We start from the raw sequence: 17,950 nt of genomic DNA, 5'->3' as shown, positions 1-17,950 counted from the left end.
AGAGGAGATTTAAGGAGCAAGGGCTTTTATGTCTGTTTATAAAGGTTTTACCTTTACAACGCCACATACCCAGTTAATATAGTAAACAAAAAATGGATAAAGCAGAAACTGATATTCCAATAGGAACCTGAGAGAGATACAATTTGCAGAAAGGAAATTATAATCCAAAAAAATTGGAGGAAAATGTATGTCACTACACCATGAGGCCAACCTTATTTGGAGAGAACTAGCCAATTATGGTGGTTAATCTACTGGAACTAAATAAGGTGGAAAATGCTGCAATCTTGGGGAGGTTGGCCTGAGATGTGAGACCAACTCTTCTCAATAGTCATGGCAAACAAATCAGCTCAGGAGTTGGGGGCAAAAATTCACACACCTGTGTGCAAACACACACTCACACACATACATAGTCAAATTCTTATTTGACTCATGGATCTAAACAAGGCTTGTATAAACTTATCATCTGAAAGTTATTTTTTTTTATCCCCCTCAAGTTGAAGAGGCATTCTTTTCTCAAAGTGGAAGACACTTAACATATGTTTGGTGTTTCGGCTATTTTGTGAAACTTCTGGTACCAGGAATACTGGGTAAAGATCTGAACAATTAACTTCTTTCATCTTTTAGGGAGTCCAAATCTATAGAATGGGAACTAGATTTACATGCATGATTTTGCCATTCTGTCCTGGTTCTTCCCTTAAAAACTGCGTACGTGAATTTGCTTTCAAATATTTAATGTTAGATTCACTTCTATGTTCCCATGACCCCATTTTCTTCTTTTCTCTTTTTTTTCCCCCTGGACCTACTAAATCAGCGAAATTATTTCCCTTTTATTTTCTGGCATTGGGATCATATTCTGTGAGCAAGTCAAACACATATAATCACTAGGCTAGTATTTGTGAATGTAGTGAAATATTTCTTCCAGAAAACAGATTTTAATTATGATTCTATTTTAAGGATATCATTAACATTGTCAAATTTACATTCACTATTCTTCTCTAAAATAATAGGGACCTTTATGATTTTTTTGGCTTAAATCTGTTTATTATTTCCCTTGAAAGATGTGTGAAAAATATTCAAATGCTACTGATAACTCCTACCAAAAATAATTATATTACTTTGTTCAAAATTACTTTTAATATTTAATTCACAGTAGATGAGTTACTATGATTACGGCTAAACCTCATTATTTAAAATTCATAACTTCCTCTCACCAGGCACACATGAACAAGCAGTGCCATATGCATTCCCCAAGATAGGCTTATTGAGCATTGAATCAAAGCCTTCCTTCTTCCTCCTCCTGAATTAACTCAGGAATTAACACCATCAGAGATCTGAAATGCTAGATTTCAACTAAAGCTAAAATGTCACAGTTTCCCTCTGAATGATCATTTTCGTGCCATACTATTGAAAGCAGTACCCAAAGTACCAGAAGCAGTACTATCTTCAATTTGCTGACTCTTTCACAATACAGAATTTTGACCACAACTTTAATAGCAGTGTGGGTATTAGTTGCTTGACATTAAGCCAGGAGCTCTTCTAAGCACATCCTAGCTCACAGAATTCCCTCCACAACCCTAAGAGCAGGTAATATCATTAGCTCCATTTTATAGAGAAGGTAACTGAGACTCCACATTTCACCCAGGCAATGACACAGGGCGTATATCAAAAGTCTCCTCCTAAATAATACCTATGGAAAAGCTTCCATATACTGTGCATGGAACATAGAAGATAGTAGTCATAAGGAACAAATAAGAGAGAAGGCTAAATATGAGGTGACTAGCTGTTCTGGTTTTTCCAGGACTGTGGAGTTTCCTGAGATGGACAACTTTTAGTGCTAAAACCAGACCATTCTCAGGCAAACTGGGACAAATTGATCACCCTAGAATGAGCAAAGAAACATAAGGTGGATCAGACAGTTTTTGGTTCATAAGAAATACCTACTTTTTTTTTTTATTAATTATTGAGCTAGGAAACAAATCTCAAAACTTTAATCATTTGTTAGCTCCCATTTCTATGAGTCAGAGATGAGGGTTGGGCTCAGTTAGACAGTTCTGAGGGTCTTAGCAGAACTCACCCTGTGACGGAAGTCAGCTGCCTCATTCACATGTCTGGTGGTGGCTGCTGACTCGGGTGAACGAGGGTGACAGGGAGCATATATCTAGCAAGTGAGCTTGGGCGACTTCACACAGTGGCGGTCATAGGATTGCCAAAAGCAGTAAAGAGGTCTCTCAGTATTGTCCCACAATTCTCCCATATCCCCTTAGTCAATTTACTCTCCTACTCCCTAAAGATAATTTCACATCTTCTTCTGTCACATTTAAATATCACTCTTTGTTCTATTTCACAGGCAATGACCTAGTTGCTAATTATTCTAAGAAAAATGGAGGCAATTGGAATAAAACTTTCTTGTCTTCCTCTATCAAACCACTCATTATAATTGACTTTAATATTGGTAGAATAGATGGATTGTCTATGAATCTAATGCCAACCCCTTCTCTTCTTGCATTGAATGGACTCAGTCTCGTCTACTAAAAAAAAATGCTCTAGTCACGGATGGGAAAACTCAGGACAGTGATTCTCCTCAAATTTACCTATAGATTCAATATGAGCCTTATCAAAATACTAGCTGGCTTCTTAAAGATAGAAACTCGCAAGTTGATGGTAAAATTTATATGTAAATGCAAAGAATCCAGAAATGGTAAAACAACATTGACAAACAAGAATGAAGTTGGAGGGCTTCCCATTTGCGAACTTATTCTAAAGGCACAGTAATCAAGGCAGTATGGTACTGGCATAAGGATAGGTACATAGATCAATGGAAGATAATTAAGAATACAGAAATAAATCCTGCATACATGGTCAATCGATTATTTTTTAAAAAGTGCCATGACAGTTGGATTGGGAAAGGATAATCTTTTTGACAAATGATGCTGGGACAATTGGATATCCAGAAGCAAAAATATTAATTTGGACCCGTATCTACACCATACAGAAAGATTAACTCGAAGTGAATTGTAGATATAAATATAAGTGCTAAAACTGTAAAACGTCTCAAGAGAAACACAGGAAAAATCTTTATTAATGCGGGTTAGGCAAAGAATTCTTGGCTCTGATGGCAAAAGCACAATCCATGAAAGAAAAAAATTATAAACTCAACTTTATTAATATTAAAAATCATTTGTGCTTCAATCCATGCCATTAAGAAAATTCAGTGTTGGCAAGGATTTTGAGAAACTGGAACCCTACCTAGTACATTGCTGTTGAGAATGTAAAACGGTACAGTCATTTTGGAAAAGTTTAGTGGTTCTTAAAAAGTTAATCATAACTTACCATACAACCCAACAATTCCACTGTCAGGTATCCACCAAAGAGAAATGAAGCTTGTCCTCACAAACATTTGCATATGAATGGACTTGGTAACATTATTCATAATATAATTGCCCCAATCTGGAAACAAGCCAAATATCCATCAAGTGGTGAACGGATCGGCTATGCAAAATGTGTTAGTCATACAATAGAACTCTATCGGTCAAAAGTAATGTGTCAAGTGGAAGAAGCCAGATTCAGAAGGCTCTATTTTAAAAAACGCCACCATATGAAATGTCTAGGAAAGGCAAATGTATAGAGACAGAAAATATATTAGTGGTTTTCTGGGTCTGGGGGTAGGATAGGGATGATTGCATATAGGCACAAAGGATCTTTTTAGGGTGACTGAAATGCTCTAAAGTTGGATTATGGTGATGGTTGCACATATAATTGTGCTAAAAATCACTGAATTTTATAATATGTAAATAAAATCTCAATGAAACTGCTGGCAAAAAGAAAGAAGAGGAGAAATTTTGGCTCTTTATGGTCAGCTATAGAAAAGTCTAGAGTGGCCAATTGGAAAAATGAGATAATAAAAAGAGAAGGAAGAGGGAGGGATGCTAGGATAATGTCTGGATTCTAAAGCCAAAGGATTAGCCAGTGGAAAATTCCTAGTGGAAACAACAGCCAAGAAATTTTAGGAATGTTTAAAAGATGCCTGATTTTCAAATCTGCAACAGTGGTATGAAAATATCAGTGATGCAGGATGAGTTGTTTTCCTATCCCTATGTCTTTTATTTCTATAACTAGTACATCTTTTCTTTTCCTCAGGAATCATGAATATCTCATTCATTGCCTGTTTGCAACTGAGCACTGGAAGTAATGCAACCATGACTTCCTTTGACCAAAAAAAATCATGCACACATGCAATTAAATATCTTTTCCTTAATCTTAAGAATTTTGTAGTCTGGCTCTGTGAAATTTAGATGCAGTTTCAATTTACCAATTGTAGCATGGAAGATCTCCCAATATATGACTTTCTACTTTCTATGGGGAATTGGTCTCTGGATATTCTGCCATGTTCCTGAATGCATGGAAACTAATTCTGATGCGACCAATACCTTGGCTAGAGGGGCCATGTGACACTCTGGTAGAATCACCAATGAGTTTGCACCTGAATCGATCACTACTAGTCCAGTTTCTTTCATTTTTCATGTTTTTTACCGAGCAGACCCACAGGCTGGAAGTGCATGGCGCCTCCCCTAAAAACATCAATAGAAAATATATGGCCATTCCCCCAAAAGAGATGAATTTCTTGTCTCATAAAATGGCACAGACAAAATGGTTTAGTACCACTTACTTGACATTCAGACAGACCTGTGTTAAATCTCAGTTCTATTATCGCTGAACTATATGTCCTTGGAAGAGTATCTTGATCTAGTTGAACCTCATTTTTACCCATCAAAATGGAGATAATTAATTCAGTTAATAGAGAGGTGTTGTGAAGTTTAATTTAAAGGAATGAAGATATTAGCACAGTGCATGGCATATAGCAAACAAATCAATTTATGAAAATAATTTCATTCACTATTATTTCACTCACCAACTTTCCCTCACACACAACATGTGTACTTTAAAATTTAACTCAGCAGTGATTTTCTATTTGGTAGCTTTTCTCTCTAGTTGGAAATGTTACTATCACTATCTATCTATCCATGGGTCCTTCTATTTATTAATACAATCTATATATCTAAAACAACTTAAATAGTGATTTTTATATATTTCAAAAATGAATATGCCTATTGAATGTTGCACTGTTCATGTAGATTCCTCTCCTGAGGTGCTGCTATCAAGTAGTGAGATAGATTTGAAACGATAAAACTGATTTCCAAACATAGTTGGGAAATCAATCTTATCATTTTAGAGACATAGTTTATATAACATGAAGGGATGATTCTGCTAACCTAAGTCCTACTGGGGAACTATAAAGTAATTCTAATGTACTTTTTATAGCCTAAATATGCAAAATTCTACTTGCATAGAGGCCTCAATTTTGAATTCTCTCATTTAACCAAGGGAGTTGCATGATAAAATTATATCAGGCTATATTTCATATTCCAAAGCATTAAAGGTTTGGAATTTATTTTCACAATTATCTATTCCAAACTGAGGAATCTTTAGGGAGTGAGCCTGTCTAAACATTATAGATGCAGTAGAAGTAAGCTGGCAAATTTGTTTTCTGTCTGGAAGTTCATTGGTAGGTGCTTCTCAGGTTTCTCTTTTCCACGATCCTCTGTGCTGGGATTTCCAGAAAAAACTGGTCACTATCCAACAGGCAAATCCCTTGTATTAGACTGGATACATCAGAAGCAGACCCTAAGAAAAGGACTCACATAAATTCACACTTATGAGTTTTCCTGGGAAAAGTTTTAGAGGAGTGGGAAATAGGGGCCCCTGGAATTTGGTCTCCATCAGAACAGAAGTGAGCTGCAGTATTTATAGTATCCATACTAGACAGTTATTTGTATTGGAAAGTGGAAGGGAATAGTATTTTCCCAGGCTCTTCTAGCTCTACACACACACACAGGCAGGGCAGGTTCTGGCAGTTTAAGGACAAGCTCAAAACAAAGAGACACGGGTGCTGGCTTTTGGGAGTGAAAAATTCCACCAGCACTCCATGTACACAAAAATGGTAAAATGATAGAAGTATCCCAGGGGATATGTGCAAAGCACTGACATCTGCCACCTCATCTAAATCTCTGCTAAGAAACATTGTAACTTTTTCGGGTGGTGACATGCTTAGTTTCAATTAATCAGGGCATGGAACACAGTTGGTCTATTATATTTATGGTTACACTGTTCCTTTGCTTTTGATTTATGTATGTGCTGACATGTCGCCCTTATTTTGTAAATGGAAAATTTAAGTAAGGTCTTTGGGAAAGTTATTTCTCCCTGAAAAGCCATACGCCTTCCACCCTTGTTTTCTGCTTTTGATATTGCCACTTGACAGTGTGATGCTTGGAGTTATCGTAGCCATCACAAGACCATCAGTGAGGAAATTGGAAACACATTAAAGAAGGAAGAATGGAAAGTCTTAAGCAGTGTAGGTACCTTAACACACTGTGGAAGCACAGAACCAATAGTCAAGCAATGAATATCCTTTTGAGATATGCCAGAGTTCCTCTGATTAGACCGTGGGCACCCTTGACCCAGGTGAAGGCTTCCCTAGAGTAGAAAAGCACAGACTCTACATTTCCAGGTTTTTGGCTTTCAAAGTCTTTCCTAAATTAATCCCCTTTCACAAGCCCCTTCAGCCCTCTAGAAAAGACAGAGAAGATTGATTGCACGCGTACGCATTGCAAACCTCCTCATGGTAAAATCCTCCTGAATACCAAGCCCAGAGACAATCTGCCGCAATCAGTGGTTTTGGTAAAGTGAAGAACTCTAATTAATGGGCAGCAAATTATTTTCTGAGGCAAGTGGTTTCCATTTCCTTTCTTTCCCAGTAAATGAAGGGAGATCTAATCAAGTTGTCAGCTAAGAGATTAAGTAATATTTGATGATGGATCACTAGGTTATTTTTTGTTAGAATTTAGAAGGAGCTCAAATGATTGAATGACATTGTAAGAGCCATGCTTCTATTTTTCTACTTATTTTTGTGAATACGGCTTGTCAGCGCTGTCTACTACAAAATTTCAAATGAGGACAAAATTGATGCTCGATTATGGCTTATTCTAGTAATATGTAATATCCACAAAACAAATTGTTTAATATATGGAGGCTTATAGCCCAAGGAAGTAAAAATTTGTTCAAAATGTGCACCTATTTCATTAGAATATGATAGGATAATCAATAAAGGAATTAGAAACAAAAAATAGATTTCATTAGGAGAAAATTCTGTAGGAGGAATATTCATTCAAATACAAGAAGGAATGACAAAATTTCGAACTATAAGAAAGAGCTTATTCATTTCTGTTTAAGCAGATAACAGATAACAAGACAATATGTTATTTGTATTTCAGTACTGTTTTACTTTCCAAGGCTGCTTAAAGCAGATACCATGAAATGCACTGGCTTAAACATCGAGAATTTATTAGCTTAGAGTTTGAGGTCATGAAAATATCCAAATCAAGCCATCTCTCTCTGTCTCTGTCTCTCTCTTTCTTCATTCCATTTATCAAGGATTAAGTAATAGGATTAAGATCCCTCCTGAATAAGGTGGGTCACACCTTAACTGAAGCAATCTCATTAAAAAGCCCTACTTACAATAGGTTTACATCCACAAGAATGGATTAGATTTAAGAACATGCTTCTCTGGGGTACACACAGCTTCACACCACCACAACTGGATATACATAAAGAGTTATATAGCAATCTTATTTTAACACATCATTATATCTACAATACACTATAAACCTCTTCCTTAGAAATTATTCTAACATTGCAATTTGCACATGCTAAATTAAAAAGCAATGTAAGTGGGGGTATGTTACAAAATGCTCTTCTGGGACACGAGAGCACAAAAAGTTTGCAAACTACTGGTTTAAAACATTGTTATTCAGGAATTTTCATATGTTCTGATGGAAGGTTCTGTAAGTAATTCTGAGAACTTTACTCTTCAGTGCCTCTTAAGCAATCCTCATTTAATCTCGAAAATGTTTGATCTTGAGTTATACAGATTGTAACATATAAAGAATGATGCCAGTGCCCAATTTTGGCAAAGCTGTGGGAGTAGCCTACATTGTCAAAAATGCCAGTGAGAGTTTAAATTGCTACCAATCTTGGCTTGTTTTATTGTTGAGTAATTTTAAAATTGGAGCAAAAGCAAGTGTTTGAGGCTGTTTTATCTTTCTCAGTATGTGCGTTTTTATTACGGTTGTCTGATTTCATCATTTAATTACTATCACTTCATTAAGTAATCTTATGGTTTATTTTAACTATGTTTTCTTTCTATAGGCTTTTAAAACTGTGAAATACGTATCTTCGCTTCATGATAACCCTTCATTTAAATTCTTGGCTATGCAAGTATCTTAATTCCCTTGAGGGAAGAGGAAACAGGATTGAAACCTTTGCCTGTGGAGTGTCCTGTGATTTTAATCTACAGTTTCAAACTCTGGAAACAGCCAGGCAGTGCCCATCCCATTGTAAGAACAGGGAGTGGAAAGAGAGGGACTAAAATGTAGCTGAAGTTTTTAGAATATCCTGCCTCCTTGACTACAGGCCCTAAATATAACTGCATTTTCCCCTTTAAATCAAGGGAATCATTTTGCCTTCTGACCCTAAATTGGGTTCCTGGGGAAGAGCTAGGTAGGAGCTGTCACCTGAACTTCATACATATAACTGCTACAGCACCACCTCCATTTGATCCATCTTATGATATCCATTTTTCAGTCACAATGTCCTTTTTAAATTTCTGAGGCAATCTATCTGATTTTCGGAAGCTTCTAAGCTTTAGAAAGTTCCTCTGTACTTCTGAGTTGATATGTGTGCTGGTTTGAATCTATTATGTACCCCGGAAAAGCCATGTTTTAATCCTGATCCAATCTTGGGGCAGCCGCTTCTTTTAATCCTGAATCAATACCATAGGATGGAAACTTTTGATTAAACTATTGCCACAGAGATGTGACACACCCAATTGTGGGTGTGACCCTTTCATTAACTGGAGATGTGACTCCACCCATTCAGGGTGGGCCTTGATTAGTTTACTAGAGTCATTTAAAAGAGGAAACATTTTGGAAAGAGCTTAGAAATGACAGAGCCGACAGAAACTTCAAAGTAGAGCTGACACAGATGCCAACACTTGGAAAACAGAGACACAGATGTTTGGAGTGCTTGGAGCCCAGCAGATGTCACCATGAGATGTTAAGTAAGCCAGAACCTGGAAAGAGCCAAGGGAAGCCAAAAGATGAAAACCAACCCTTGAGAAGTAAAGTGAGGAATCCCTAGAGGAACAGAGGCTGAAAGCAATGGAGCTCAGTAGCAAGGTACCAGCAGATGCCAGCCACGTGATTACCCAGCTGACAGAGGTGTTTCTGACTCATCGGCCTTCCTTGAATTAAGGTATCTTTCCCTGGATGCCTTAGTTTGGACAATTTTATAGGCTTAGAACTATAAACTTGCAACTTAATAAATTCCCCCTTTTAAAAGCCATTCCAGTTCTGGTATATCACATTCCAGCACCTGGTAAACTACTACAATATGTGACATCCTGCACTTTTTCAAGAGTGATTTGATTCTGACCTCTAGGATAGTAGAAAGCAAGGCTATTTACCTCCTCTCCAGCCATCACAACAGTTCACATATTTAAACCCCATTATCCACTCCTTTCTATTTCCAAGCTAAACATCCCCAATATTTCATCCATTTCTCACCTTATGTGAAGATGGGCTGAGTTTGCATCTGAGATTAAAGCCAAAAATTATATACTTATACAAGTTAACAGTTAACAAACCTAGAGCGTACCTGAAATATGTTTGTAGACCGAACAGATGATTTCTCCTAAATGAGAAATTGTTGCGAATCCTATAAAGTATCTGTATGAATGAGATGGAGACTAGGAGATGCTTGAAACAGTGACTGCCCAAGAAAAGAAATGAAAACACAGATGTTTAGTTCTTCAAGAAGCCCATCCCAAGGTAAAGACTCAAGTGATTTTTTGTGGAAGCTGTCCCAGGAGAAACCAGTTAGGTAGGAGGAAGCAGGACAGAGAAGGCAAAGAAGCCAAACCAAGGTGTGATTTCAGGTGGGATATGAGCCTCAGCCTAATCCCAAGAAGTCTTCCAATCTGAGGCTGTGAAGCAGATGCTACACAGCAAAGAGGCTGGACTCTTAGGTTCCCACACCAATCAATCATGAATATAGGGCCTCATTAAGAGGGAGGAGAACTTGAAACTCACAGACACTTCTGGCTTCCAAAAAGGGTCAAAGCAACTGCAGTGACCTCACTTATGACCAAAAGTGTGAGCAGTTATCAGCAAAGCTTGCAGTAGGTGGAAGACATATGTACAGAGCAGGTTATACAAGGAAATCTGAAGGTGACACCAACAATGCCCACTATGAGAGGCAAGCTCAATTTATCTTAGATATTTGGGAAATGAAAAGAGAAATAAAATAGCTAAATGCAAGAATAACAAAAGCTATGAAAATGAGTAATGAACAAAGGAACAAATGAGAAAGTTAAAAATTGTGGACAGTAAAAAATAATGCATGATAAATTGAAGAAAATAAATAGTTTATTGATTGAAAGAATCGCAAAATAAAATGCATAAAATAAAATTCCTAACTGTATCCCTACATATCCCTTGTTATGTGTTTTCTGTTTGTTTGCTCTTTATTTTCCCATTTATCTCGAATAGCATGTCTTTCTCCTGGGAGCCCTACAAGATGGAATGGAAAGGAATTATGCATATTTTTTTATTCAGTATGCTCAGAGAGGAGATTCTACAAATGCATTTATCTGTTTCTCTTCTCTTTTCTCAAAATTATGAGTGTTGGAATTTTATCTATGCTCCAAGTGAAATTACATTTAGTTAAGAATTCACTCCTAATTTCTTGATCAATTTGATTATTCTTATTGTCAATTAGAACAGGTATAGTGGTTTGAATAGTACCCCCCCCCCACCGCACATTCATGTCTACCCAGAACCTCAGAATGCGACCTTATTTAGAAATAGGGTCCTCACAGATGTAATTAAAGTTAAAATGAGGTCATACTGGATTAGGGTGGCCCTTAAGTCCAATGACTGGATGCCAGTAGGTAGGAGAGAGGCATGAAACAGATTCTCCCTCGGAGCCCCCAAAAGGCGCTAACACCTCTGATAGCTAGATTACAGACTTCTTTCCTCCAGAATGGTGAGAGAATAAATTTCTGTTGTTTTAAGCCACTAAATTTGTGGCAATTTGTTACAGCAGCCCTAGGAAGCTAAAACAAAAGAGAAACATGTTCAAAGAATTGGGTTCAGATATGGCTTCACTACTTATGAAGCTTAAATAAACTACACACATTTTCCAGACCTCATTTTTCTCATCTATCTGAATCTGCTTAAATTAAAACAGGTAACAACATGTAAAGTCTGTCCTATAGCAGCAAATAGCACACAGTAAGTCCTCCAAAAATGTGAGGTTTCCATATTCCTTCCCTTAGTCATTAATACATCATATGAAATAATTTTAACAACCTGGGAAAAATGAAAGTTGATGCCTACGGGAAATAAATAGGAAACGAAAAATAAATACCATAGTTCAGGTGAGCTGAAAGTGAGAATATGTCCTGGATTAGACAAATAACTGCTGAATTTCTTTTACAATAATGAGCTTGAGCCTTTCAATATGAGCCTTCTTCGTGAAACTCATTCTTCTTCAGTGAATCCATTTCATTTCTTCTTCCTTCATATAATTGATCATACACGGTTTAAAACTATTTTGCTAGTGGATGGAATGTAAACTTTTAAATTGCTATCTAAAAAATTTGTGACTATTTTCATTTGTCTACTTGTCTTAATAGAATCTAACAGAACATTTTACATATGTGCAAGTTGATAAGTGATTTTAAATTTTATTAAATATGAGACATAATGTTATCAAACTAGAAATGCTTGCTTCCTAAATTTATATATATTTTTTCCTAAACAAAGTAAAAATTTTCCAAGGAAAAGCAATCAAGTGAAAGTTAATGCAGCAAGTAATACTGTGAGGTGGTATGAACAAAGTTATTTTGTAAGTTGACATATGGTTTTGGATAGAAAAAATAAATGAGTGAAAATGGTTAATACCAAATGTGAGGGCAAAAAGTCCAATAAGAAGGCCAGTTTGCATTTGGAAAAGTCCAAAGCATTTCTGTAATTTAGAAAACAATTGTGCTAGTTTGAAAAGATTATGTGCCCTAGAAAAGTCACGCTTAATTATGATCCAATCTTATGGGAGCAACCTTTTCTCCCATAAGAAACAGGGATTTCTTTTAATCCCTATTCAGCACCTTAGGTTGGAAGTGTGATTAGATTATCTCCACAGAGCTGTGACTCACCCAGCTGTGGGAATTAACCATTGATTACAGGGAGATATGACTCTACCCATTTCAGGTGGGTCTTGATCAGTTTACTGGAATCATTTAAAGGAAGGAACCGTTTTGGAGAAAGCAGCAGAGCCATGAGAACCAGGAGAGTCCACACAGCCAGAGACCTTTGGAGATGAAGAAGGAAAACATCCATGAGGGAGCTTCATGAAACAAGAAGCCTGGAGAGAAAGGTGGCAGATGTCGCCATGTTCGCCACATGCTTCTCCAGTTGAGAGAAACCCTGAATGTCATCAGCCTTTCTTGAGTAGAGGTAACCTCTTGTTGGTGCTTTAGTTCGGGCATTTTTATAGGCTTGCTTTAATTGGGACATTTTCATAGTGTTAGAACTGTAAATTTGCAACTTAATAGATTATCCCTTTTAAAAGCCATTCTGTTTCTGGTATGTTGCATTCCATCAGCTAGCAAACTAGAACAATAACAATAATAATAGTACCTAAATCAAGGAACATAAGACCTTTTATTTGATTCAACCAGTAAGCATTTATGGATTCTTTGGAAAGGAAGGAAATATAAAAATTTCAGATGCTTTAGTAAGTCAGAACAATGACAGTGCTACATGTCTGAACTAATGCGATAGAGTTAAATGTACAATACATTTTACACATCTTATCATGCCTCTCAATGTTTACTTATTAAACAATAAAGAATGACAATACTTTAACAATGCATTCAACTCCAGAAGTTAAGAAAATATTGCAGATATACAAGTGAGTCTGAATGATGGAACTAATAAAGACAAAAGCTGGAACTGATAGGTTGAATTTTTAACCTAGTAGAATATATTCCTTGTCAGTCTGTTCAAGAGTAAAACCAGAGAAATCAAAGGTATGCAAAATTACAATTTAAAAGTTTATAATCAAATTAAATAAAAAAGCAAAAAACAATAAAAAGTTTATAACCACAAATAAGTAGAAACTTTGGTTTTAATTATAATAGCCTTCCTATTTAAGATCGTGGACCAAGTATATGTTTTTGCTTCGCCTTCCTGTCAAAACAAAACACACACACACACGAAAATCAAAACCAAATGAAACGTCTGATATATTAAGTCACAAAAATGATAGAAAATACATACAGATAGAAGAAATATATATAAGCCATCATTTATAAGCTACAAATGTAAAGGAAAACAGTGATTTGATGAATTTCTGGAAGGGAAGAGGCAGATGGGACTATTTTAATCAATAATTATTTCTGGAGGGAGCTGAAGCTCAGAGCACACAGACGTTGCCAACAATAGAGGAGGATACACATGGTGGGACTTGGAGGCAGGGCACAAATCAGAGATGGCTGGAAGGACTGTCCGTGATCCTTATTCAGTTCTATAGGTTGGAAACTTGATTAGGTTATCTCTATGGAGATGCAACTCAATTGTGGGTATTAAACTTGATTAATTTTACGTGAGTTCTTGATGCGTTTACTGGGATCCTATAACAGAGGAGACATTTTTGGAGAGACAGCCTTTTAAGAATGATGAGAAAGCCACAGCAGAGCTGAACAGAGTCATGCAGCCAAAAGAACCACAGAGTCCACCAGCCAGTGACCTTGGAGACTCTGAGAGAGCAGAAAAGGATGGCAGAATGACGAGGGCCATGAAGCAGAGTCCACCAGCCAGTAACATTTGGAGATGAAGGAGAATGCCCTGGGGGGACCTCATGAAGAAAGAGGCCTGGAGAGGAAGCTAGCAGATGACACCATGTTCGCCATGTGCCCTTCCAGCTGAGAGAGAAGCCCTGACTGTGTTCGCCATGTGCCTTCTCACTTGAGAGAGAAACCCTGAACTTCATTGGCCTTCTTGAACCAAGGTATCTTTCCCTGGATGGATGCCTTGATTGGACATTTCTATAGCCTTGCTTTAATTGGGACATTTTCATAGCCTTAGAACTGTAAACTTGTAACTTAATAAATTCCCCTTTTTAAAAAGCCATTTCATTTCTGGTATATCATATTCCAGCAGCTAACAAACTAGAGCACTACATATTAGTGGGGAAGACAAAGAACATACAAATAAGTCGACATGTAATAGTCAAGTCCTGATTAGGACTTTGAAGATAAATCATGAGAGGGAATTGAGGTGGAGCAGGGGTGCATCTGAAAAAAAGAGTAAATGCAAAAACATCCATTTACTTGAAAGTAGTGTAAGTACTCTTAAAATGATGTATTAAAGGATTTCAATTATTGTTAATTTCATCAATTTGAGGGTCTGATTTTTATTCTACTACTGATTTTTGTTTACCTAGGTTTTATGTTATTTCTGTGATATTATTTGTTTATTTACAGTGAGGAACACTTTACTTTTTTTCTCTTTTCTCTTTCTTGCCTTTAATTTGATCATTTTAGTTTTCTACATCTCATTTCCAGTTTTCTCCATTTCTTTACTAGTTTTGAAGTTAGTCATTCTATTTCTACAAAAATTCATGAAGTTACTTGTAATTTTTGAAAACCAATACTCTAAGTATACAATAGAATATATCATATAATATATTTATGAAATATATAAATTAAAATACACTGAAAATATTTTATATACTTAGAAAGAATATATGTATGTGTGTGTTTTTGTATGCAAATATTGAGTGTATCTATCTATCTACCTACCTGTACATGCATACATACATACTCCAGCTATAAATACATTTCTCTTCCTTCATTCTCCTGTCCACTTCCTCTAAAACCCAACTGAAATCAGTTGTCAACTTTGGTCATAGACTGTAAAACAAACAAAATCATTGCCTTATAAATCATCAAAGCCCTTAAGACTGGACAACTTTGTCTTTTCAAGTATAATACAGTCTTTAGTCAAATGGCTCATATGCAATTGTAATGGCATCATTTTTTTTTTTTTTTTTTTTTTTTTAAATGGGCAGGCACCAGGAATCGAACCCGGGTCCTCGGGCATGGCAGACAAGCACTCTTACCTGCTGAGCCACCGTGACCCGCCCGATGTAAGCAAGGTATGGAAGTGCCAGAGATCGAATCCGGGGCCTCACGCATGCAAAGCGTGCGCTCTACCGCTGAGCTACACCCCCTCGGCATCACTTTTTTTAAAAAAAAATTTTTTTGCATGATGTATGCAGGGTCATTCCCATTATTGCAGTACTATTTGTTGAATTTTTTGTTTGCTTGTTTGTTTTTTGTTTGTTTGGGAAGTGCAAGGCTCGGGAATTGAAATAGAACCTGGGTCTCCCGCATGGCAGGCGAGAATTCTACCATTGAACTACCCTTGCACCCCCTGGCATCACTTTTATAGATTTCCTGTTCTTCATCCAATCCAAACCCCACCGAACCTACTATTCTCCACTTCTTGGAAAAGAGTTTGAACCTTCATGATGGCAGTAACGATTGAACTTTGGTTTCCTCCCTGCCTACAACCTTTAGTACGGAAACAAGTCTTACAGTGATTACTATGAGAAAAAAAATACTAGTATTCTATTGAAATATTAGCAGCTTATCTCCAGGATTTTAGGTGATTTTAATTTTCTTCCTTATATTATTTCTCTATCTTCTAAATACATTATGGTAATGTAAGGACTTTTAATCACTTTATTTGTTTTTATAGCAATTATGCCACATTTTAGCAACAAAGTATGAATAAGATAAAAAAGAATAAAATACAGAACTATAACGTGAAAGATTTGTAAGTATTCTTCTAGCCTTTTGCTTCCATGACTCCCTCTGGAGGGAATCATTGTTTAAATATGATATTTTTGCTTCCATTTGTTTCTGTGCACATCGATGTTAAACATAAATAGTATTCAATATACTTGCTTTTCAGGGATTTTGCTTCAAGACATTTATCCCTGTAAAAATAATTTTTCCACATCTACCTCATTCTTTATAATAGCTGTATAGCAACCTGCGGTAGGATTGCATCAAAATGCACCCAAAAACTTCCTTATGGGTGCATACTTACCTTGTTTCCAATTTTACATCAAAGCAAAATATATGTAATGAATATTCTGGTATACTATTTTTAATATAATTTTTATTAGAGAAGTTGTAGATTTAAAGAAGTATCATGCCGAAAATAGAGTTCCTATAATGATTTTTTTTTTTAAAAAAAGCAGTTTTTTTGAGATATATTCAAATATCATACAATCCATCCAAAGTGTACAATCAATGGCTTATAGTATATTCACAGAGTTATGCATTCATCACTACAATCAATTTTTGAGCATTTTCATTACTCCAAAAAGTAAAACCCCATACTCCTCAGCAGGCACCTCTCAATCCTTCTATCCTTCCTCATTCCTAAATGACCACTAATCTATTTAAATCTCTATTAGATTTCTGTACATTTACATTTTACATAAATGGAATCATACAATATGTGGTACTTTCTGTCTGGTTTCTTTCACTTAGCGTAATGTTTTTTAAATTATTATTTTTTTTTTAATTAGAGAAGTTGTAGGTTTACAGAAAAGCTATGTAAAAGGATCAGTGTTCCTATATACCCCACTATTGTCAACACTTTGCATTAGTGTGATAACTTTGCTTGAAATGATGAGAATATTAAAATAGAACTATCAACTATAATTCATACTTTACATTAGGTATATTCACCCTATAATTAACACCTTGTATTTGTTTCATAGATTTATTATAATTCATGAAAGAACATTCTTAGACTTGTACTATTAACCCCAGTCTATCATACTCAAAAGGGTTCACTGTGTTATACAGTCCCATGTTTTATCTTCTACCTTTCCTTCTAGTAACACACATGAACCAAACTTCCTTTTTCAACCACATTCACATACATAATACAACACTGTTAATTACATTCACAAAAATGTATTACCATCACCACCATTCATTTCAAAACATTTACAATGAACCTAAATAGAAATTCTGTACAAAATAAGAATCAGGTCCTCATTCTCTACTTCAGTCTACCCCCTTTAACTTATATTTTAATTCTATGAGTTTGCTCATTATAATTACCTCATATTGGTGAGATCATGCAATATTTTCCTTTTGTGCCTGGCTTATTTCACTAAACATAATGTCCTCAAGTTCATCCGTGCTGTCACATGCATCGGGAATTCATTCTTTCCTGCAGCTGAATAATATTCCATCCCATGTGTATGCCACATTTTGTTTATCCATTCATCAGTTGATGGCCACTTTGGTTGCTCCCATCTTTTGGCAATTGTGAATAATGCCTCTAAGAACATCAGTGTGCAAATATCTCTTTGAGTCCCTGCTTTCAATTCTTTTGGATATATACTTAGTAAAAGGATTCCTGGGTCGTATGGTAATTCTACACCTATCCTCCTGAGGAACTTCTATACTGTCTTCCACTGCAACTGCACCATTTTACATTCCCACCAGCAATGAGTGAGTGTTCCTATTTCTCCACATCTTCACCAACACTTGTTAGTTTCTGTTTTTTAATAGTAGCCATTCTAGTGTGTGTGGAATAGTATCTCACTGTGGCTTTCAATTGTATTTCCCTAGTAACTAGTGATGTTGAGCACTTTTTCATGCACTTTTCTGACATTTGTATATATTCTTTGTAGAAATGTCTATTCAAGTTTTTTCCCAGATTAAAATTGGGTTGTCTTTTCA

At 36.1% G+C, this 17,950-nt stretch overlaps 1 long non-coding RNA gene and 1 other non-coding gene across 3 annotated transcripts in view; one reads left to right on the top strand and one right to left on the bottom strand.

Annotated features, from left to right (window-relative positions):
* The window catches only part of LOC143670251 (uncharacterized), a 50,528-nt gene extending 35,180 nt beyond the window's left edge, over nt 1-15,348 (top strand). The window contains exon 5 of one of the 2 annotated variants that reach the window (XR_013169306.1): nt 15,247-15,348. This is a non-coding gene — a long non-coding RNA (uncharacterized LOC143670251). Of the gene's footprint in view, nt 1-8,262; nt 10,595-15,246 lie in introns of those variants that run through there. The other variant, XR_013169305.1, reaches the window with a different exon arrangement.
* Nucleotides 15,337-15,408, bottom strand: TRNAA-UGC (transfer RNA alanine (anticodon UGC)). The gene has a single exon. It is a non-coding gene; the product is annotated as a tRNA-Ala (tRNA).
* Between the last annotated feature and the right edge of the window lie 2,542 nt (nt 15,409-17,950).

Source organism: Tamandua tetradactyla, chromosome X (genome assembly GCF_023851605.1).
Source record: "Tamandua tetradactyla isolate mTamTet1 chromosome X, mTamTet1.pri, whole genome shotgun sequence".
NCBI lineage: Eukaryota > Metazoa > Chordata > Mammalia > Pilosa > Myrmecophagidae > Tamandua > Tamandua tetradactyla.
Note: the sequence above shows the minus strand (reverse complement) of the source record. Positions and strands in the feature narration are given on the sequence as shown.